At 45.6% G+C, this 24,874-nt stretch overlaps 1 long non-coding RNA gene across 2 annotated transcripts in view; it reads right to left on the bottom strand.

Annotated features, from left to right (window-relative positions):
• Positions 1 to 2,409: 2,409 nt before the first annotated feature.
• The window catches only part of LOC138515509 (uncharacterized), a 123,200-nt gene continuing 100,735 nt past the window's right edge, over positions 2,410 to 24,874 (bottom strand). For both annotated transcript variants that reach the window (XR_011282037.1, XR_011282036.1), the window contains exon 4: positions 2,410 to 3,621. This is a non-coding gene — a long non-coding RNA (uncharacterized lncRNA). The remainder of the gene's footprint in view (positions 3,622 to 24,874) is intronic.

The raw sequence follows: 24,874 nt of genomic DNA, 5'->3' as shown, positions 1-24,874 counted from the left end.
CTTTCTAGCGAGGCACGCCGTATAAACTATTATTGTAACCTAACTTTTTCCAGGCCACAACACAAAAAACATTTAGTTATCCATCCCCACAAGACAATGGCCAGAAGACGACTAAACAGCAGCACTATTAATGCTACACCTTTTTGGTATTTTTCTCTTAGCACTTAAAAGCTAACTTTGTTTTCTCCTAGCACTTGTAATGATAACTTTTCTAGAACAATAACATTCCCAAAATAAGTTGCTAACACCACGATGTTAAAGTAATTTCCTTTTTTCCCAGATGCCCTTTCTAAATGGCATTTCCTTAAACAGATAGAACAATACATTATTGCTTTGTTTCCCATAAAGAACATTTTCACTGGCAAATTCAGAACTCCGCCACAAGTATCATCTTTCAGATGAAACGGTCTGAACCAACTACTGCAGCTAGGAAAATACTCCATTGGCTACCTGTGGCAGCTCCTGTTCAATTTAAGCTGCCAACGATCTGTCACAAATGTATCTTTGGGAACGCTCCAGTGTACCTTAAAAACCGAGTAAGTACATATCACCCTCAAAGAAATTTGAGATCTGCTGAGAGTTTCTTCCTGAAACAGCACCAGGTTAAACGTGCTAGGGGCCTGGGGCGGGCCTTCCACATTCAGGGGACAAAAGCCTGGGATGCTCTACCACCATGTGTAGGAAACACTAAAAATGTTCTCGAATTTAGGAAGCAGTTAAAAGCAGTGCTCTTCAACCAGCATGACTGATTTTTAGTAGTTTGAGCCACACACTCCTATCTCTCGGCGCCTGGATGCCTGCGGGCTTTGGCGCGATACATACAAAGTAACATAGCATAACATTCAAAGTTCCTTTTGTAAACGTGCAGTACTTGAATTGTGTCAGTCCCTTGACAACCTTCAGTCCCTTTTCCCTTGACAACCCACAAGCCTGTGAGCCGGAACACTCGCCTGCAGCCTTTCCCTTCAGCCACACTGTGGGAGACATTTGAATAAACTACACTGTCCCATGAAATCTCCCGATCCCGGAGAACTTATTCCCTCTAACTTTATTTTCCAAACCAAACCATTCACAGTTCAGATCTTCCAAACTCGCAGGCTCTGTTCACTGGCACCGCCTTTCTTTTGAAAATCAATGGCGATCGCAGTTAAGACCTCACGATCTCCAAGAAAGAAAAACCCTGCCAGCAGCGTGGGGTCGTTGGATGCACATCAATGTTCTGACAATGGACCTTATTATAAGGATGGCGGTACCGTAGTTCCCGGACCGCCATACTATGAGCTGTGCTCGCAGGTGCCTGTCAGCCCGCCAGGTCTGACCTGGCGGGCAGCGCGCCACCAGCGAGCACAGCATGTCGGATGCACCGGGACCGTTATTAATATTAACGGTGCCGGTGCCTCCGACATCCCCATTCCCATTGATCCCTATGAGCAATGACGGAATTACTGGTTCTGGCTAGGTCAGAATCACCCGCCAAACTTATAATGAGGCCCAATGTCATCATTTCGCAGCCGCTGATGAAGGCGTGTGGAGCTCCAGCCTGCTCCGGCAGCCCTCCCGGTTGGTTTGCCTCTCCTGCTGACCCGGAGCATGCTCACCACTCTGGCACCAGCCCCACAAAGCTGTGAGAAAGCAGCCAAAGTGAGTGCCAATATGTATGCCTGGTCCCCGCTGTGGTACTCCTTACAGCCCAGGTCACCACCCGCAGCCCCCACCGGTATTGTGAGCCATAAAATCCTCCCTCAGGGCTGTTCCCCAACCTGAACACAACCTTACTGCCAGCATGGCGTTAGGGAGAGCTATGGCAATTTACAGCTAACACTTGTGTAACAAACACTTCCATTTGACTGCACTCTCCCCTTTAAAGTCACTATGCTCTTGCTTGCAACCGTGGCCTGCCTAGGTGGCTTAGGATTTCTCATGGCTTGAACTCCCTTGCAGCCCCACAGTTCCTCTTCTGCTGTGCTCCTGGCATGGTCCCTTCTCCGTTCAGTGGATTCGCCTGGGTGTGTGCTGCTTTCTCCCCACAGCTCTCCTTACTTGTTTTTCCCCTCCGTCTCCTTACTCCAGTAACTATAGACTATATCAGCCCCCCCACCCCCACATTCTGCTTGAATGGAAGGGTGCAGCAACAAAGAATGAAACAGGTAAATGGAGTATTGTTTATGGTTCATGTGTATACCCTGCAGTGCAAATCTTGAATACTGTAAATGTACCTGTATGGTTATCTCATTTCATGTTCAGTTCCTATGCCAAATAAATGGTCTGTAATGTAAAGAAACAGACACTGGTACTTACCATTCCAAATTGATTGCATCAACAAATGTATAGCACTGAAGAGATGGGAGATCAGTCATAATGCACACATTATACATAGTACTTTAAGCGTGATCATAAAGAGGATCCTAATGAGTCATGAACCAATATTTATTTAGGAGGTGCAACCTACAGAGGGTTGGGCATGGCCTAAGAGGTGTATCAATACAATATAATCATCATACCAGGGAGAAGGTCATGGCTCACTAGAGGTGTCTGCAATTTGGTTGGCTGGCAGGGTGGGACTGGGGGTTGCGGGGGTGGGGGGAGGGGGGTTGTGCATTGTGCAAGTGGGGGAGGTGCGAGACTGGTACAATGGGCGAGGGAGCTAATGATGGAGGAAAGATGTGAGTGAGGGTCTAGGGGTCAAGACAGTGAAGACTGGGATGGTGTTCATTAATGGTGTTGGGGTGAAAGGAGACAAGCCATGGATGCTGTGTGGTAGGCGGTCTTGTGATTCTCAAGCTGGGAGGGCTGGGGCAGGGGGCTTTACCTAGGGTGGAGGCCAGGGATTTCACGTTTTTCAAATTCAAGAATTTGTTGATTCTTACACAACTTCTAATGGTACTCTTTGAATCTTGCGTGTGCAAAGGCAAAGAAAATGATCCTCAGAAGAAGCGACAGCCAAGACTTGTAATCAGTACCATCAAAGTTGGCCCACTTGTACCACTGCTGATACTGCTCAAAGGTCAAATGTTTGAATAGTATTCATTCCATATTGCTTGGGAATTGGTAGCCCTTATCACTAATTGCTCCCTCATCCTCGCCTGAAATGGTTTTCAATGGGAAGTCGACAACGCAGGAGCAGCACTCTTCTTCCGTTGAGTCATGCATCGGGAATGGTGGGAGTTTGAGGCTTTCAAGAGCGGACAAGAAAAGAGGTTGAAGATAAGGTTTTCAAAGGGGACATGATGGTGGGGAACCTTGATGTAGGTATCAGTGTCGAACAAGTGATGGGTACAGTGGTGGGTAAAAGTGAGCTGTGGTCTTTCCAGAATGGGGGATGAAAAGGAGCTCTCAAAGGTGGGGTTCCAGTCAACATCACCTAGCTATGCTCCTTGAGTACATACAACTGTAGGGTGGGTACAGGCCTCACTCCATGCTCTCCTCCATCATAACCAGATGGCCCTTTACTGTGTGCAGTTGACGTCTCAGAATTCTTCCAACTCTGAACTCTTCCAACTCTGAAGCCAGCTGCCACATGTGTCAGGGCACGTGGGCAGATGGGGATGCGAAGATGGTCCTTGGTCCATTCTCATTTTCAAAATGAAACGAAAGGTACGGAGAAGGAAAGCCTGATGTACACTACAAGGAGAAAGTTTAGAGAAATTACATACTGTAAATACTGTTGCCAATGAGTTGCGTTGAGTTAACATTCATCCAGTCACTAAATCCCCTGTTCACAAAATCGCTAACCCCGCGGCCATTACTGATTGGGCTAATGTCATTAACCTCTCTGGATATGGTAATTCTTTCCTTTTCTGCCAATGTCTCTTTGCATCAGTCCATGTACATCACAATCAATTCTCACATACGGTATCAGTTACCCACTTTTACCACTATTTGTGGCCTCTTATAAATTGGTTTGAAGTTCTCAGCGGCACTGCACTGCACCTTTAGCTGAAACCAAGAGGTAATCATCTGACCCACCATGCTCCACGGTTTGTCCTCTATCTTCATTCAGTGTTTCGGTGCAAGGGTCATTCTAGAAGAAAGAGGAAATACAGTGTGGCACATTGTACCACAAAGCATAGTAACCCGTTCAACCATCTGCACCAGAAATATCTTCACGGGAGGGCAAAAGGGGACTATCCCCCTGCCCCCAGCCTTTGGGGGGACCAACATAGTGGCCTGATGCCAAGAAGCTAGTGCCTGTTTTTTTTAATAAACATAACACATGTATTGATATTGTATAGTGTGCACTTGAGGCTCTGAGCCTGCAGCCTGACTGCTGTGGGTAAGTGCAAAAAGAAATGACAGGTATGTTAGACTTCCCATCGCAGTTCAAGAAACGGAAAGACAGAGGGAGAGGGAAAAGGAGGAGGAGAAAGAAGTAGAGGGGGAGAGCAAAAGAAAGAGAGAGAGAAAGATAATTCGAACGTATCAAGATCTATGCTGAGGACCTTGTTCTTGCAGGTGGCCTGGTAGACTCTAATGCCTGTGTGTGTCTTTGGTGCTGTTGCATGTGCGTGCTTTGTGGGGATGGGGCCACCAAAGTAAGGGTGGGCAAACTCCAATTTTCATCGGGTATCATGAGTGTGCCCTTGAGTGATTCCGTGGAGTCAAAAATGAGGAAGGAACAAAGTTCTAGCAATGATAAGGCAGCTAATTCATGAAGGTTGCAGCAGGCCCACACAGGCCGTTCACATGCTCATTACGAGACACAAGTGAGTAGAGATGACCAAACATATTCAGGTTCTCCTGAAAGTCATAATTTGGAGCAAAGTTGTAAACTAAAGTACCAAATGCAGTGTAACACTTTTGCAAACATTATATTGCAGGGGTTGAGTAGAGCATTACCAGTATTTTCCTACAGTATGTGTAGGGAAGTGGTTAAAGTGTTAATTGTGGGTCAAAGGAATGCAGAATAACGTGATCTTGGCCAAAGGTTATTCATTCTGATCTCTTGTGTTCTGTAAGAATACATTACTTGCCATATAAAAGCCATCATCCGTGAAGGTTGTAGGGAGTTGAACTGTGGTAGTAGCCCCCCCCCCCCAGTGGAAGGAATTGCATAGAACAGACTATTAGCCCGATGTTTGTTCTCAGTAGAGAGGCTCCCACATCCCTTTTTAATTTAGTAAAACTTGTGGCTTCACCCTAAGTGACCAAGGGTAATCCAGACGTGACCCCCTTGCTCACTGTGCCTTAGAGAGGCTCGGCTTCACCTCACTGAAGAGGCCCAACAAGGCGAACAAAAAGTATCAGGGGTTGCTGATGGGACTCTTGTTTAGAGGAGAATTGCCTAGCTTTTCGGTGCCCTTGTGGGGAGGACCAGACTGCTTGCAAATGGATAGTTCTCTTCTGTGAAGGGTGCAGTGAGCTAAAACGTCATTGAAGACCCTCCTGAGTGGAAGAAATTCCACAGAACAGGGTATTTGCCCAATGTGTGTTGTCAGTAGAGGGGCTCCCACACTCCTTTTCATTATTAATGGGTGCCTAGTACAAAGCAAGTTGCATAGATTTTTCTTAAAATGTATCACACTGCAGTCCATGTCGGGCCCTCTCCTCTTCAGACCCCCGTTTTAGCATTACTTTTAAAAGTAACCCCTTTCATTTGGTCCCCCCCAACAATGGTCCAGGCCCACATGATGGCATTTCACTCATGACGGAGGACATGTACTTTGGGAAATAAAAAGCGTCAGTGTTCCCAACGCGCATGCACTGCAATGCCTTACCCTGAATAGCCGAAGCCACACATTTCTCCCACCGTTCTGAGCATTGTACACGGCTCGCAACTGGCACGCTCTGCCATGCGACCTTTGCTAGGCGAAAACACTTTTAATGTTCACATTTCACATCTCACTTTTTGAGCAAAGGCCCACTGTGCTGTATGTAACTCTTTACCAGACCAGAAAGGACAGCAAAAATGAACTGTATATGTTGCACTATCGCAGAGCCTGGCCATTTAAATGGATTATCTGAGCTCAACACAATTTATTTATTTTATTTATACTGTTTTGTAACACGCCGGTAACTCTACAATCATCAAAGAATGCCTGAAGAATATCTTGTATACAATTGCTGTCCTGTTGTATCTTTTATATAGAATATATGTTTGATTGAGGTACTGTTGCCAATTATGATATACTTATATTTGTAATGTGAACACATGCCTATGGAGCCTCTCCCGAGCTTGATAAATGTACTTAATACATTATTGGTGCAATGCGGGCTCCTTCTCTCCCTCCCCCCAGGTTTTAGCTTGGGACACCTCAGGGACGTCATTTCACCAAAATGCCAGGGGTAGCAGAAGTGACATCACACGACCCTTGACCTCTGATGACATCACAGGAAATTATGCCATTTGACCCCACCCGAAGTATTAGCGCAGGAAGAGATGGAACACGACCTTTCACCCCTTGATAAAACAGGAAGTGGCATCACATAGCATTGTTCCTAAGTACACTACGAAAAATATGGTTACGATGTCACTATAATGTGATGTACATTTCATACAAGAATGGATCACAATATGTATCGTTAAGATCAGTGTCTATAGCCCTACATTACTGTGAATGCAAGCAGACATCCATGGCCAAATGATAATGATGTGTTATTATATAGCATTTACGCTTACGCGCTTTATATAGCAAAAATATACATTCAATATCACCCAACCTGTTTTAGTACTCATTTATCGACCTCAGAAGGATGAAAGGCTGAGTTGAGGTGTTTAAGAACAGACTAAATCAGTGACTCGCACCGTGAAGTGTGCCTGAAATAAACCTTTTATGTCTAGCAATTATTGTATAGAATTCCAGAAAGGCACATTATTTGGTATTCCTGTTCTTTCTTATTTAGGGTCACTGCTGAAAGTGTTAGACTTGTGGAACCCCTGTTTTTTATTGATTTTTTTATTTAAAGAGGACTGAGCAAGAAAGCCAGCCATTCCAGAAGCAAAGCCACATGGTGCTAGCTACAGCCCAGGAACTTGCATTAAAAAAAAAAAGACACTACATTAAGAAAAAAAATTTTTTTTAGGGGTAGCAAGGGAGACCTCAGGGGTCACAGTTGCGACCCCTGGCGACCCCTTAATGATGTTCCTGGGACACCTTGGCAAGAGCAAAATGCTGCTAGAAGATCTGGTGTGACCTCTGAAAGATGGGGGTTGGATGTTGGGAGGTTGGCTACATTGTTCAGGAGGTCAAAGTGAATTCACATGGGGGTGGAGGATGGCTCAGACACATGGCCAGTAAAGGGGGTAACTTTTGCAAGCATTGTATTGCTCCTTGGTTGCTGTGCTTTTGGAATGGTAACAGAGGTGCAGCGACCCGTGCATTAAAGCACGTACACACATTTCAGCATTTCCATGAGACAGCACAGTTGCTTTACTAATAAACTAAATAAATACTGTTTGATAAGCGCAACATTCAGCACACAGCACCAACCACCCCCGCGGCTAGCCCAGATGATCCGGGGCAAACTCAAAACGATGGGGGTTGTGTATTGTCAGGATGGCTACATTGTTGAGGAGGTCAAATCAAATGCACATGGAAAGTGCTGGTTCAGAGACATGGCCAACGCATTGGGAACATCTTTGGCCAACATCATATTGCTCTCTGAAACATGTGCTGTTCACTAGTTCTTTTGGAATAGGTACAAAGGTGTAGGGATGTATGCATTACAGTGATCATACAATTTCAGTGGAAAGTGGGCATGAACAGAATACAACACGTTTCCTTAACAATAACTTCCTAAAAATCCTCTTCAGTAGGAGCAGTATATAGTATTAACCCTGTTTTACTGGGAGCACGTCCACCCAACCAAATCTTGGCTCCAATTTATTTATTTATGTATTCAAATGTGTGTTTAGCGCTGGCCCTACCCAGAATGGTCTTGGAGCGCCTTACATGGTTCAAATATTGAAAAGGTGGGGTTGAAAATAGAAGTTACAAAGTGTTTTCAGGAAAGCATCAGAAGATTAGGATAGACAAGTGATAGCAGTGGAGGGGGGAAGGGTTATGTGTGGGGCAACAGGTATGTTTTTAGGGTCTTTCTGAAAGTGGTGATGGAGGTTGCAGTGCACATGTGGAGAAGTAGGGTGTTCCATGCTGTGGGTGCAAGATTGCACTTGCAGTGGGATACCCTTGCAGGCACCTGTATTGGCTAGCACAGGAAGTATATCAAGAGGAACAGATAAAATAAAACGAATCAAGGATGGAGTGCGCAGTTTAACTAAATAATCCACAAGATAGTTGGTGATCGTTCTTTGCTGAGAGTACAAAGTGTATTTCTGCAGTTTGGCCAAATGTGCAATAGACTTAATACGGTTGTACGCCCTAGTTTTAGTTTGTAATCTGGATGAAATAAAGCCAGCACGGATTCAGAGGTGCAAGAAAGGCCTATAGCCATACAGTGCACATTAACCCATTAACCATACTCTCCAAGTCTGAGAACCAAGGGCTTAATTAGTAGCGATTTGCATGTTCTAGGGTATAACTCAATAGTGTGTAACTACTAGACTCCTTAAATGTAATCTTTGTCCATAAATTGCAGGCAGAGACTTTCCATCATGAAATTAAAGATTGAAGTCCTAACTGCAATCTAAGGGCCTCCACTGGTACAGAACCAGGCAGGCCACATAATGAACACAGTATTCGTGACTCCAATCTATGTAACCACATAACAGCTTTCGCAGGGAAGGCTTCAAGCGCATACATAATGCCAGGAATGATAGACATCTTATAGGCATTGAGTTTAGCCTCAATAGAACGGTTCCATGTCATTTAATCGCAAGATGTTTTTTCGCTGGGTTTTTTACAGCAATTTTTTAACGAAAAACCCATCAAATTTTTTAAAATTATTTTTGGGGGATTCTCCTCCAACCCCCACATTACATTTAATTGTTTATATATTCAAAAACACCCAAACCCCATATATTTAATTGACTACCCCTAAAAAATTCGATGGTTTTTTTGTTAAAAAAATCACTGTAAAAAACCCCACGAAAAAACATCCACAATGAAAGGACGTTGTACCAATAGAACAACCCCCACATCCATCAGTTACTTTTCTAATAGCTAGCCACTTCTTCCAAGCTTTAGGGTGGATAATGTCAGCAAGATAGGAAAAGGCGCCAGAACCTTTATATCGATACCCAGGTATTTAGATGTCATAATTAGTTTCAACCGATTATCACCCAGTCTCCATGTGAAGGAAGAGCCCCCATACGCCTTTTTCTCTACAGTCAAAATCTTGGTTTTCACCGCATTAATATGTAGACCATTGCTATCTGCATATACTGAGAGGGCATTCAGAGAGCATTGAAGTCCCACAGCCATCCTATCAAAGATAACAGTATCATCGGCATAAGATAAACAGATCATTGTCTCAGTACCATAGTGGGGGGGGGGAGTATGTACAGACTTCAGTGTTGGGATGATGTCAGCAATATAGAGATTTAAAAGCAGGGGCCCAAGCACGCAACCCTGCTTAAGACCTACATTGGTTTCAAAAGTCTGAGTTAATACGCCCTCCTGAGACATCCTCACCCGCACGCTAGTATCGTTGTGCAGCAATTTTATATAATACAATAAAGAGGGGTCAAATCCCCATAGTTCCAATTTCGCCCAGAGTTTAGTTCTAATAACTGAGTCGAATGCAGCGCTGTAATCGACAAAACAAAGGTAAAGCAATGGCTCAGGATTATGGAGAGTGTCAGAAATTAGGGTAAGAAGGACGCAAATGGAATGAGTAGTGCTAGACCCCTTTCTAAAACAAGTTTGGGAGGGGCTTCATAAACGATTAGCAGTGGTCCAAACAGAGAGCAAGGGCAATAAAAGATTCCAGAAAATGTTGGTGCTACAATCTAGTATTGTCAATAATCGGTAACTGTCTGCGGACGAACAATCGCCTCCCTTATGTACGGGAATAAGAATAGATTTTTGCCAAGACCGCAGGATGTTACCAGTCTCACCGATGTGGAGACACAATTCTTTCAGAAGCCCTGCCCAGAGTAAAGGGTCTTTTTGGATTATGGCATTACATAAGCCATCAGGACCAATAGCCCTCAAGGCTTTGGCCTTGGTAATAACAGCCACTAGATCCACATCCAGAATATAACACCACACCATAGACCCAATATTTGATTTTGGCATATCTCTGGGGTTCAATTCTTCATTTTCCCAATATCGTGTTTGTATATAAATTTCCCAGTCAGCCTCTGATAAACCACCTACTTCAATAGCATCAGTTCCCGCTCTGTGTGTTCGCAACAGTTGCCAACATTTTTTTAAAACATGTGTTCTAATAAGGGTATTGACAAACTTCCACTTGGAGGACTTAACATTAAATTGGTAATCCCGAATCCATTGTTTATAAAGGGCCCTCGCTTTAGCTACCCCTTTTGTTTTGTCAGCCAAAGTAAAAGCAGGGTTTCTCCTGATGCTGCACGACTGTGCGTTTAACTCTTTCTTCTTTTTAGCAATGCCCAGGTCAAATGGAACCCCAGGTTTACGACTGTCCTTACTGCTCACTACGTGTCTAAACTCATGTGGCCAATCTAGGTTCAACATCCGCTGCAAATCCCAATGCCTCTCCCACATTATCTCTGCACAAGTCCTCCCAAAATATATTAAAGACGCATTCATACTGTCAATATTAGTAGAGGACCACAGGAGACGATTCAGACGAAGATTCGCCATCAGATTAAGGGGAAATGTTTCATGTGGTTTTATAATCAAGGTGTTACATTTCATTAAGAGCATAGCATGATCACTCATGTCAACCTTGCACATCCGAGGTTCATGTATAATAGGCGAGTTAACAAAGATAAAATCAATAAAATTGCTTTGCCAACCATTAGATCAAGTAGGGATACTCTCTGAGAACACATCTACAAGCGGATGTAAATCAAATTCTGCAAGGAGCTGGAACCACTGCTGGTGCTTTCTAAATGCCAGCAGTTTATGCCCACGTCCATTGCCCCCAGTTGGGCCATGGAGCAATCAGCATTGAAATCACCTGTGAGTATAATTCCCCCTTTATGCTTCCGAGTAGACCACATCCGTAAGGTATTCGTCACAACCTCCATAAACTCAGCTGTTGGGGCACCCTCCGGGGGATCGCACAGGGTGGCCACCAACGTCCCACTGGAACCTGGAGAAAAATTAACGAGGGTAGACATTGAAAAATCTCATTTAGCTCCAATACATAGGCCGCCTCTTCGTCGTCCCACAGTGGGAATGGAGGAGAGACGAAATAAAAAGGAGAAACCATCCAAATGGAAGGGAGGGGAGACCCAGGTCTCGTGTAGCAAAAAGAGGTGTACCTTCATTATCTTATCAAGACCCCTTTTATCAGTGAGGAAAGAGTGATGGCCTGTGTGTTCCAGGAAAGAACGGTACAGCCTTGTCAGAATATCTATATCACTGGGACGATTTAGACGAATTCAGCCAGTTGCCGGGGATTCTGGAATTCTCACTGGGGTGATCCATCTCACTGGGGTGATCCCACTCATTTGCTGAAGGGGTGTAATCAGAGGTAATATGAGAAAGGCTATAAGATCTCCCCATGTTACCCAAATGCCTAAATTGTTGTCCAATAGGTCTAGTTGGCACAATGGAAGGTTAGAAAACATACATCTCAAATCCAATATCCAACAAGAACTTGGCATTTTTACATATACGCTCTGCTCCAATAGGGGAAACAAGAGAGATCACAACCCAATTTGTGAGGCAGTTCTAGACTTTCAATGTACAAGATGAAATAGATCAAGTAGCCATGTTCGGTTTAGAAAAGGGCTGGTGGAAGTAGGATTGATCGGCACCAGTTTAATGTACCTTGATCCAGCCGGCCAGATAATGTCTGAAGTTGCGGTAGGATAACCAATCAAAGAGGATTGCACAGAAGCCACATGTGATGTCCACGAGTGCCGATTATAGCTTGTAGAATCCTGTGCACAATAAAGGGCAAAGGTGGATTTATATTTGCCCCGCTTGTCTGGCTGAAAGAATCACCAGCCACACATGGTGAGTCCTGCACAGCACCATTCTCCACAGATTCTTGACAAAGTAACTGTGGAGCCATCCTCTCGCGAGATCCCAACCATGAGATCTCACAAGAGTTTGCGTCACAGAGCACGCAAAGAGCGCTACGGTACACAGAGACTTGGAGGGAGGCTGGTGAGACACACCAGCCACAGCGCTCCTCCAGTTTAGGTGACTCAGCCTTTTTACAGCTTGAAACTTGCAGACCCTTCCCAGCAGAGTGTAATACCAAGACTGAGGGCAGCCTCCTGGGGGCTCTATCTTGCAAGGGATCACAATACCCTTGACCCATGCTGTGCAGTGAAGCCAACTGCACCAGCTGCATGAACAGAACTGCGAGTACTGAGACCATCCCTGTCCTGGACTAAATGATCACACTGTTTCACTACTGCAGGTGTCTCAAGAAACACCTAGGGGCTCATTACGAGTCCGGCGGTAGCCGTGCTGGTAAAACCGGCAGGCTGTCACCAGACCCGTAGGGAATAACCGGCGCTGGACTTGCCAGAATTACCGGGGCATTATAGCCCGTATACAAGGGCTGATGGCTGTTTTTTTCTTTAGGTATGAGTGTGCTTTCTCTGGTGTATGCAGATACCTTGTCTTTTGCTGTTTGCAAATCTTCATTGGGATATCCTCTTTCTTTAAGTTTTTCTCTCAACTTCTCTAGCTCTTGTTCACATTCTCTTTGATCGCTGATGATTCTTTTTAAGCATAACATTTGTCCATAGGGTAGGTTCTTCAAGGTATTCTGAGGGTATAAAGATGCCATGAATGCACCAACAACGACAAACGACTGAAAGTGAGACAAGCACCCATGATACCCACCGAAATCCCACACGGCGTTTGGCACAAAATAGGACTGCACTTCAAAGGCCCGCTAGATGGCATGTTGGCCGATCACAGGTACGGAATAGTCATGGTGGGCTATTTCTCCAAGTGGGTTGAGATCTAATTTGTACCAGATATCACCACTAGCACAGTTATAGAAGTACTTGGTGCTGTTTTTCAAAGGGAAGGGCTCCCCAAAGAGATCGTAACGGACAACAGTGTGCAGATAGTCTCCAGCTAGTCTTCAGGGAAATGGAAAGGATCCTTAAGAAGCACAATATTTGTCAATTGAGAGCAAGCTTTTACTACCCAAAAGCCAATGGACTGGTAGAAAGGGCAAACCGCTTCATCAAAGGGGCCTTACAACTGGCATGCACATCAGGCATGAATCCACACAAGACCGTCAAAGAGGCGGTTGCAGCTTATTGCCTCACACCAAATGCAATCACAGGAGTATCTCTGTTTCAACTGTTGAAACGGAGAAGCGCTGCATCCATGCTGGTACCACCGTGGTTACACCAAATCAGAGAGGACGAGCACATCGACATGGGCGACATCGTGTTCCGAATGCAAAGAAACAAGGAGATCATGAAATCTCAAGGCTACAAATGCAGAGCAGCCCACCACACAGAGGTCAATGAGGGGGACTTGATAAAAATACATCTACCCCACGAAGACCCCAGCATGGGCTCCAAATACAGCAAGGCCATAGAAGTAACTCAGAAAGGAACCAACCACGTCCACACCAGCGACGGAAGACGGTGGAACCGGGAGAGAGTGGCCGTGTACTGGAAAAGAGCATCCACCAACTACCCCTCCATGGAAGCAGACAATGACCATGAACCATGGGGATCGGCAAGCCACCCCCCACCACCAGAGACGGATGTCCCAGAAGAAAGGAACCAAAGGGAACAAGCCTACATGCGCCCTACGCTCCAGTCCAGAGAACCACACCGGGAAGCAACCCCAATGGACCCCACCTCATTCGAGACACCCCGCGTGATCACCCGATCCCCAAGTGCCATCTCCAACCAGAACAGACCCCAAAGGGAAAGAAGGAAGCCAACCAAGTTCACAGACTTTGTCATGGACTAGGAACCATGTCTTCCCACGAAAGGAGGTGTGTGGAGACATCCTCTCGCGAGATCCCACCCACAAGATCTTGCGAGAGTTCGCGTCAGAGAGCACACAAAGAGCGCGATGGGACACAGAGACTTGGAGGGAGGCTGGAGAGATACACCAGCCTCGGCACTCCTCCTGCTTAGGTGACTCAGCCTTTTTACAGCTTGAAGCTTGCAGTCCCTTCCCAGCAGAGTGTAATACCAAGGCTGAGGGCAGCCTCCTGGGGGCTCTAGCTGGCAAGGGATCTCAACACCCTTGACCCATGCTGTGAAGTGAAGCCAACTGCACCAGCTGCATTAACAGAACTGTGAGTACTGAGACCATCCCTGTCCTGGACTAAATGCTCACACTGTTTCACTACTGCAGGTGTCTCAATAAACACCTAGATGAATCCCAACAGTGTCCTGGTCTCTGTCCCGGCCACCACAGTAGTGCACGAAGCCCCTGCCCCTGAGGTACTGCAGCTGCCAACGCACAGGAAAGGGATGAAGTAATAACTTTGGACATGGCGAACAAAGTACTGCTACCCGGTTGGTGGATTATCCCTCCATCAGGTTCAGGTACAAAAGTAACAGGCAATTAACTTATTTCACTCGGTGTTGTAATCAAGTCAGTATCCAACGAGGGTATGGCAAGTGGGCACAAACATTTATCCATCAGACCATGTAGTAATAACTGTCTGGTGCTACCATCGCATTGGTCATTGGAAACAATATTGTAACCAGAAGAAGAGCAAGTAGTTTTTAGAGAAACACGATTCTGTACAGGAAGTGCAGCGGGAGTATTAGCAAACTCAACGCGTTTGTTTAACCTGCTCAGACATTTAGGTTGCTGCCGTTTTTTCTTCCTGGTTATGTGTACTTGATCAGGGCTGTTTAATATTGACTGCTCAATACGCAATGCTTCCAGTGCCTCTTCCTCAGATACAGCAGTAACTTTAAGCAACTCTTGATGAGTGGTTGCCGCATCAGAGAGCGATGATTGAACACTCCGGTGGTGATAGTGCGCGGTACAAATACATTAACATTGTGTGACTTTTGTATGAGGGGATCAGACGGTGGCGAAGTGTCAGCACTAGCATGTTTTGAGTAGTAACACCAGAGGAAACTTGACTTAGGGAAACAGTCGGTGGATAAACCCAACTCAGTACCATATTCCACTGTCATTAAGCCTTGGTCAGTACTAGAGTGAATTATGATCTCAACCACATGAGCTAAAATCCGTTTAAACTTGCACTGCTCTTCCGCCATTTTTGTACAAAGGAGAAAAGCTGCATCCATTTTAGAGAGGATCGTATTCAAGATGGAGGCAGAATGGTACTTTCCACTCTTTGATTCCAATGATGAATCATTGCGTACTACAATATCTTCTTCTTCGTTACCGCTTTCATAATAAGAGAGCTCTGATGCAGAAACTAATTTTTCCAGGTCAGGACTTGCAGAAAGATTTGAGCCAATAATGTTGTTAAATCCCGTGCTGATGGGTCCCAAAGAATTGTGCTTCAAAGTTAAGCACAGCTTAAGGAGCAAATCGTTATTGTCAATCGTAGGAGAAGAATGAAGAATGCTTTTGAGAAACTGACTGTTTTCCCTAGTCTGGAGTTCATTCTCCAAAGCCCCGGGTTCGGGCCGATTTTCCACATTCACACACATGGTGCTTTCTTATTGTAATAACCTGTGATTTTCAATTGTGAAGCGTTCAAGTCCTTTTCGTCTTGTTTTGTGCGGTGGCTAGCATTCAACCCGAGCACTCCTCACGCAGGGCTACAAGCACGCTTCACAGAGCGAGCAGCAGCACTACCTAAGCCATATCGAGATTGCTTGTTGGCTTTGATAGGTGCAGACAATAGTATCTGCAAAGCAGTGTGGAAACACCACTCACCAATTTACAAGGTTTGAGTCAGCACTACAGGCTTTAATCTAGATAAATCTCTACTAATATACTCTTCAATTCACTCCTTACTCTATATTCAAAATTACGGGGCTATAGGAACAATATTTCCAATGTTCCTGGTCAATACGGATCAAGCCACACCACAGCTGATCTGAAGCAGCTTCCAATCTGATCTCATCACCTAGGCCAATGCTTCCTCAAAAGCCACTGATATACAGTAGAATTTAATAAGCACACACACACACACAACTCTGCTTTCCCTGGAGGGTCGAGATCTAAAAATTGCCCCTAGTGGGAGAAAGGAGTGTACTGCTGAGCCTTTTTCTATCTCTGTTGGCAGACACATCACACCTACCTAGCAGACAAAGCGACTAAAAAGGCTGCATTGCAAGGGATGACAAATCATTCCACCGAAAAATTCTCATGGATGGAAATAGAAGAAGGGACATTCCGTGAGGTTCTCTTAACGCAAACCAGTTAGCTAGGGATGTAGGGCTGATAGTGTGAGTGACCCTTGTAATTTCACTAAACATATCAGCTGAAAGAATTAGACTTGATCCTTCTGAGTTTTCAAAAGCCACACTGGCAATGTGTACCCATGGATATCATACCCCTTAAAGAGCGAGTTCTATACTGCTTGGCACCCAGGGCCACTATGGACAAGCTTGGGCACCCTCTCTGCTAGTTCTGCCCTTCAGTTGCGCTGGAACAATGGTAGCTCCACAGCTTGGTCTCAATTTAACCACCGTACTCGATGCTAGATTGAATGTCAGCACGTAGCACGTAATTACGAGTTAGGCGGTAATTCCACGGTATATCCTTGGAAAATGAATTACTGTTACTGGCACTTTGCCAGGCAGAAATTCCGCCTGATTACAAGTGGTTATAGCGGTGTCATTCCTCATTTATTTTGGGTCCATTGGACCCAATGGGGCTTTGTTTGTGGAATTAACGTGGCAGAATTACCACGGTGGTAATTTGAGTGCCAAGATTTTCCTCCAGGGTTTTGCTGGAGGTAAATCTTCCACTGAAAGCCAAAACTCATAATTTGGCGTGGTGGTAAAATTGGCAGTAACTCAGTTAAGGCCAATTTTGCAACGTACCGCCAAACTCGTAATGAGGCCCTTAGAGTTACACTTAATGTTGAACTTGCTGCTCTGTTACCACTAGTACAACACCCTTGCGTGATCACCACTTCGCACATGGAAGTACCATGTCAATGCCCACAACCGCTGCAGTGGAAGTGAAGTTCCCGAAGTCTGAAAGAGAGGGGACGACATCCGCCACAGTCTGGCCATCCTCCTTCACCAGATGTTACCTTTGTTTTAATAGTACTCAATTTACATAGCTTGTGAGGATCTGGGGTGGTCTAGCCCTTCTGGGATCTGATCCTGAGACCTGCAACGTGGGCAGTGGCCACAGCGGCAACTGTTAAACTCACTGAGCTATCCAAACTGATCCTATGGTGCCCAATGAATGCGGAAACCTTTAGCATTAACTGGAAGTGCGAACACCGAAGATTGTCAAGTCCTGAGCGATGGCAGGAAAAGCAATTCCATCACCTTCTCTTGAAAGGGAGCCTAATTAAGACAAAGGGAAGGTGCATTCATGTAACCAACCAAAAGCATAGCAACAAAGAATCATTGTCCCGGGAGGATAGCTCAGAGGCAACGTGCTCTCTTTGGAAGCAAGACGACACAGAGCAACACAGGTTCGATCCCCGGGTCCGCGCTTACAAACCTCTGGATATTAAGCATGTTATAAATAACCTATCATATCATATCATTAAGCAATGGTAGCCGGCAGTGCCGGATTATCCATTAGGCAAAGTAGGCACCCGCCTATGGGCCCCACTCCTTTTAGGGGCCCTGCGACAACGGATCAAAATAAAGCGTTGCAGAAAATTTGAATCGTATTAGGAGATGATTTGCGAGGGGGGCCGACATTTCGACTGCCTAGGGGCCTCTACAGAGTTTAATCCGGCACTGGTAGCCAGGCCACAAGAGGTTCATTAGTTGTTTGGCTTCCGTTTGTTCGTAGGTCTATGCAGGGTGCAGTGTGTCTTCCCTTCTAGGCAAAGCTCTGCCCATTTTTAGTCCAGTTATAGATAATTGGGGGTCTTGCCCTCCAGAAGCAGAGATTTGCCCCACAGCAGTATTCAGACCCCCAAACAGTAGACTCCCCCAGTCCACTCCAGGCCGCAGGTGCTTGACCGATCAATGTGTTCCTGTGACCGTCAATGTGTATGCTGCACAGTTGATCCTGTTTATATAATAGTACGCACAGACACAAGCACAATAGGAAAACAATTCCATGGAGGAAGTCAAAGGTCAAGGAGTGCCAATTCCTGATCCCATTTACCTGAAGTCCTGGATCCCCTCTGTTACCCGTAGACGAGTACTGATGGTACTTGGTGGCCTAAAATGGTCACTACATTTCCAGATTGGATTAGACACTTGGGAGCAGCAGCTGCAGGCAAGAGTTATGGAGAGCAAACGACTGGGCATATGTTTTGCATCAAATGTGCTTCCTCTGCCATAAAATGCAACAGTGAACTAATGTTATGCCCCTTTCTGATGTGAAAAGAGTGTTTAGCTTGCATGTTTTGACTATGTGCCTACCTTACTATAGGTGGACGCCTTGGTGAGTCGTCTACATACGTGTAGCAGTGGGAAATCTTGGTTACAAGTGAATTTGCTGTGCACGCCCTCCACAGAGCGGAGACCGTCGACACGTTTCTCCAGCAAAGTGATGGAACTACCTACGTCTGTGATAACCCTGAGTGCCCCTTTTCTTTTGTACCCGGCTGAACAAGCAGTCGATATGTGCAGGTTGGTAGAACATTCCCTATGGTGTAAATTCAGTTGGTCCAGTTATCAATAGTTTCTACCCCTGCACCTAGGGTTTTGGGCACTGCACTATATATGAACGGTCAAGCAAACAAGGACTAAACTACTGGTTGAACAAGAAATGCTCACTTAAGCTAGCAGACACCAGGAAAAACAGTATAAGCCCTTCTAAACCCTTCCTAGGACCACAATGGAGCAACTGGAATCAACTCTTTTGTTTTGTTATTGTGGTCTTAAATAGGGGTATACCAAATAGCAGATGTATGTATTCGGCGGAATACCGAATATTCGCCAAGTACTTATCTGGCGGCCAGATAGTTGCCTTTTTAACCAATAAAGTTGCACAGACAAAAACAAACACTTTGTAAATTAAAAACTCACTTTTAAATATGAATAGCCATTAATTGTTGTATTTCTCTCTTTTGTTATCTACAGAACATGTTTGCGTAAAGAGATGACAATGATAAATGATCAGAAAATAAATTGTTCAATAGCAGCACAGTTTGTATTTTGGTATATTCAATGGTGTTGCTTGTTGGACCGGGCCAAGGTCACTAAGACTATCCCAAACTTAGACTATGCAAATATATAATCACTGTGTGGTGAGTGACTGGGATGTGTCTACTTCCACTTTCAAGTGTTCCTTTTGGGCCCGGCCATCTTCAGCATTCTCACTCCAGCAAGGATCTGAACACAAAAGGGGTGATGACATCAATGAACACCCTGCTGACTGTTGAAGTGCTGCAGAATACCAACCTCTACCATGATTGTGTGACTGAGAGGAGAAGATGCAGTAGAATCATTTATTTTTCGTTAATGGCTGGTATTCTTCTATGTTTTTCATTGAGGGTATGTTTGTGGTGTTTTGGGGTATGGAACGGTACCAGACAAAAACATATAGGTGATACTGAGCCCTCCATGGTTCTCGTCTGACTCTATTCGGGATTGACAGTGCTGATTGTTAATAGGTGGATGTATGTTTTACCTATTTGTTTCACCTATACATCTATTTCGTCCAATGTTTCTAAATTGTAAATGTATACCTCTTTGTCTTTGTTACGTTCACCTGGTCTCTGTGGAGGCGTTGGGGCACGGTCGCAGCCCTCCCATGGATGAAACCTCTGGTAGTACATCTCCCTCTGTGCCTATGTAGGAACGGCGGGGATGAGCAGCGCAACTCCTGTGGGAATATAGAGTGGGGTTGTGAGAATATGCTGGCTGTGGTTCTAACCCCTTCTCCAGACCTCCTCTCCCTTACTGTGGTTCCCCCTGGTTGTGTTATTGTAGAAGGCTCACCTGTTGAATGATGAGGATGAGCTCTCTGTCCTGCTGCTTCTTTAAGGGGCTCTTGGCGAAGGGCACCGAGTTCCTTCACTGGTCCCTTGTCGTGGAGATCGAGACCAGCTGCGACTTATCCACTTATTCAGCTGGTAAATGTTTCCCTTGTTTCCACTTGCTGGCTTGTCTTCCGTCTTCTTTTCGCTATTGTATTAATTACATTAATTCTTAACCATTGTCCGTTCTGTACGTAATGTCTCTTTTCTGCTCTTTCCCTTTGCAGGTGATGCAGTGTTCCTGGCGGTAGCTGCGGTGGTTTGCAGGTGCTGTAGCGGTCCTGGCGGTAGCCGCGGTGATGGAAACTGAGCCGGCGGTGCGGAGGAATGGAGCAGCGAAGGTTCAGTAACAGGTAAGCAATCCGTAAAGATGCGCGTATGATTTGAAGCAAGGCGTGATCTAGGCCGGATGTCGTTAATTGTTCTAACCTTGTTTTCTTGTCTTCTTTCTCGTTTCAGGTCTTAGATTTCGAGAGCAGGAGCGCGGATGTTGCAGAGTGGGATTCGAGGACCGTCAAGAAGATGGGATGCTGCCGGAGAGCCGTGAGCAAAGTCCAGGTATGGTTGCAACTGTTGTAAGATCCCACAAGGTAAATTAGCTGGATCAGGCTGCGGTGAGTGTCACGTTGCACGGAGGTGCAAAGTAACGCAAAGCACTTGTCTGAGGTAAGGCGGGCTTTATATATTCTAGTTCATGGGCATGCGCATTGGTTCTAGCCTGCCTGCCACACCCTGCCCCTCCTAGATTCTCCACGTGCCCTTCAGCCTCCTCACTTGGGTTCTCTGCACGTGCCTTCAAGTTTTAAATAGTCACGCCCAAACAGTGTGCTAATGGAGGATTCCAATGAGTATAATAAATCACTCCTGCATCGGAATAAAGTCTCTGTTGTTATACATTCATGAGCCTGGTGCCAAAGGCCAGCTGGGCCCCCTGTGCCGTAATGTCCCAAAGGGACACATGAAGGTGATGTGTTTTCCCGGCTTCCCATCATCAGATGGCGTGCTTTCTGCATTGTTGGGCCAGTAGTCATGACAGTCTTTAAATCCCAGTCTTTAAAAAAAGAGTCACTCGTTATTAACTATAATGTTGGGAGGGATGTCTTCTGCTGTCACAGAGTGGGGAAAAATGTAAATATATTTTCTAGTAAAACTGTCAACCTATTGGATAGCCACCTGCCCTAGTAACATTTGTTGCACTGACCCAATTCAAAAAGACTGTTTTGGCAACATGAGAAAGACTACAATTCCTCCCTGACAACTTTTGCCTATGTTTCAATGTTACAAGAACATCTCTGTTGTAGGCGCACGTCCCACTGAGCCATCTTACTTGCTTTAGAAACTTTGGCCTGCAGGCTGAATGCAATTCTTTGCTGCAGGCATGCCACCTCCTGAGCTATTTTAATGGGATTAGAAGTTGCTGGGGTCTCTGCAGTAGGTACATTAATCTCCTTATTTACGTGGACTGAGAATTGGTGGGTTTGGAACCTGGAATTTGCAGATTACTCACACAGTTCATCAGCAAATCAATCACACCCGGACGAGATAGCATTTTCCTGCAGCAGCTTTCTAAACTATTTCTTCAGCTCAATGGTGTTCCATCTGGTTAGGCCACAGACATACCATTGTACGTCCAAAATATTGAGAGTTCTGCCTCAGCCCACCCCTGCCCAGCAAATAACCTGATCCAAAACATGAAGGGCAGAGACTTTGTTTGCACCCGCCACCTTCTGCTCTGCCTGTATTTAATGATCCCTTTAAAAGACGACCATGGCATGTCTGAATGTTTCCAGGCGCGCAGTGAAAGCAGTGCTCGGCTTCGAGTGATGATTAAATAAGTTTTCGGACAAAGCCGAACATCTCTTGTCAGCCAGAAGTGAGCCGAATACTTACTCGAAGCCGAATTCCGTAACCCCTAATCTTAAACAATGAATTGTCGCTCTGTGCTGTTCCATTTTATGGCACCTGTTTTTCGAATAAAACTTAGTTGTTGCCTTTTTTTTAAAAATATATATATATTTATTGTTGTTCTTTAGTTCAATGAACTTTTTCAACATTAACACATTATCAATTACATCCATTCTTATTCACTCTTGTCGCCGTTTTCAGGAAGGCGGGCTCCTGCGTATTGTCTCTACCGGCCGGGCAATGGGGCGCATCGAGGTTGTAATGTTAGTACAGCTGCCTTCACCCTGCACTAAATCCCTGCATTTTCGTATGATTTGGTTCCTGTGCAACCAGAGAGTCCATGTTTACGTATGGTAGAGCCCACATACTGTGCGAGTGTGTATGTATGAATGTTCAGGGCGTTTTGAAGGTTCTTTCCTCCCATTTTCTTTTTACAGTTTGATAACTGCTTCTGAAGTGGCCAGTCAGGCTGTATTTTTATGAATAGTCTTCATTGTGTTTTGGCTGGAGTGTGAGGTGCGAGAAAGCAAGGGGAACGAGGGGCCTTAGCCGCTGCGCGGGTGCTGAAGTAGGAATTTCCCTAATCCGATTAACAGGGAGGTTTATCCAGTGCCCGCTGGACCGCCTTCCTTCGTGTGCTTGTGCTAAACCGGTTACTATTCATGACTCTGGCCCGCGCGCCAGAGAGCGGCTGCACCTGCTAGACCGGCCAGTACTCTGAGCGCATCTTCAGAGGAAGGCTGCATGGGCCTTGGGGGAGAAACCTTCTGGGACATGCCGCTTTATGTGGACACCCAGCCTTTAATTGATCCGTCTGGATTAGTCTTGAGGAAACCGGCAAATGAAAGCTGGGCTGGTTAGCCTTATCGGAAGGGGTCATCGCTTTCTGGAAAGGGGCTGACTTGGGTTGTTTTTCTCTTTTGGCAATGTGGTTGGAGCCATTAGTCATGGAGATCATGATTAAATATATATGGTCCGCCCCGTACAGGAAAGATGCGTTTTCTGGGCATGTGGACAATGACGTCCCCATTTAATACAGGCACCCCAAAAGAATGGAGTAGCCAGTGATAGCTTTGTTTTCCTGTCCATTCCCCTGAAAGGCCCAAGTAACTGAGCTCTAGATGTGTAGATTTGGCAAGTGGAAAACACTTGCTTACCCCGAGCTGGGTAAATAAATATATTTTATAGTATGGTTATGGTGAAGCCTGTGTCCATAAACTCTTCCCAAAATTCTACTGCTAATAACTTTTGACTTGCTGGACAAGCTTGTCGATAAATATGCGTATAAATAATCAAGTAGTAGGTAAAACCCCTCTCCTCCACTGTGCACAGGTGCAGCCTGTGGATATTCATTAGTCAGGCCCTGTGCACTTTGTGACCAGGATCAGCCGACTAAGGGTGGCCCATGAGTAGACTTGGCTTTTGTGTAACGGGGAACACAGACTCCTCCGGCTTTTCGTTGCTTCCCCCGTGACCTATAGAGATGGTCTGGCCACAGGAGTCGGCAATAAGGGCGCCAATGTGGATGCCCGCCCTGATCTCATGCCCATGCGCACCGTGATCCGGGAGCCATGCATATGCCGCACCCCCTGAGTTGGCTTGCGGAAGTCTTGACGCCTTGGGGGCCACAATTCCAGCTTTATACATTTTAAATAAATAAGTCGACGGGATATCATCTCAGAGCAAAAACTTTTCTCAAAGGCCAGAGTGCCCCCATTGGAATGCGTGTGTGCCCCCATTCTTGAAGATGGAACTCTGTGTGACTGCAACGACTTGTTTCGATTGATGCTTTCAAGCCCTTGTGAGGGCCACGTTGACCAACGATCCTGGCCCCATTATTACTGTAATTATTATTAGTGAATGTGGCATGGATGTATACTCTATATCCCAAATCACTTTCTGTAGGCCAGACCTCACACCGGGGGAAATCCAAACTCTTTGCCAACTTATATTGCCTCATAATATGGCAAAAGAATATTGCAGCCAGCTTTTTGTTGAAAGAAGCAGGAACACCCCAAACCTGGGCCACTGACAGGCTTCTGACACCTGCAGGTAGCGTCACATTACCCCGAACACAATATGTTCCGACTGGGAACAATCATTTTAATAATAGTCATTAATATTACAATGATTGTCCCCAATAGGAACATGTTGTTTATCTATTCCAAGTTCCTACTGAAGTAGGGGTCCCCTCTTGTAATATTGGTCCTTACCCGGCACCAGCCTCCTATCACCTGATAGCAGCCCACAGATGGGGGCAACTAGCAGGCACAACCTGGCACCAGCCTGCTATCACTAGACAGGGGGCCCCGTAGCAGAAAGCAGGGTGGCACATGGCAGCAGCCCACAGCCACAGATTGGGGGCAACTAGCAGACACAACCTGGCACCAGCCTGCTATGACCAGACAGGGAGCCCCGTAGCAGAAAGCACCGTGGCACCTGATAGCACCCCACAGAGGGGGGCAACCAGTAGGCACAACCTGGCACCAGCCTGCTATCACTAGACAGGGGGACCCGTAGCAGAAAGCAGCGTGGCACCTGGCAGCAGCCCACACAGCCACAGATGTGGGGCAACTAGTAGACACTGAGCAATCAGTAGCAGCGGCCATTGGCTGGTCTTGAACGCAAAAATGCCAGGTAAGGAGGAGATAGCCTATGACGGAAACAAATGCACAAGCCGGGTTATGGGACTTCACTTAACTTACCAATAATGCTATAATATAATTTAAGGTAAACCGAGACATTTATTTGCACTCATGTGTATTTTCGGTTTTATTAGAGGGCTAAATTGAGGCTAGTGCCTGGATAGTTTGTACTTATAAGTGGGCAAAAGAAAAGCCAAACACCTCTTTCTCAGTCAGGTTGTCAATAACCACCGTTTATTGTACATTGGTTTTGCCTCAGCCAGTCAGAAAAC

Source organism: Ambystoma mexicanum, chromosome 6q (genome assembly GCF_040938575.1).
Source record: "Ambystoma mexicanum isolate Mex_15411 chromosome 6q, UKY_AmexF1_1, whole genome shotgun sequence".
NCBI lineage: Eukaryota > Metazoa > Chordata > Amphibia > Caudata > Ambystomatidae > Ambystoma > Ambystoma mexicanum.
The sequence above is the reverse complement of the archived record's forward strand: the minus strand, read 5'-3'. Positions and strand labels throughout refer to the sequence as shown.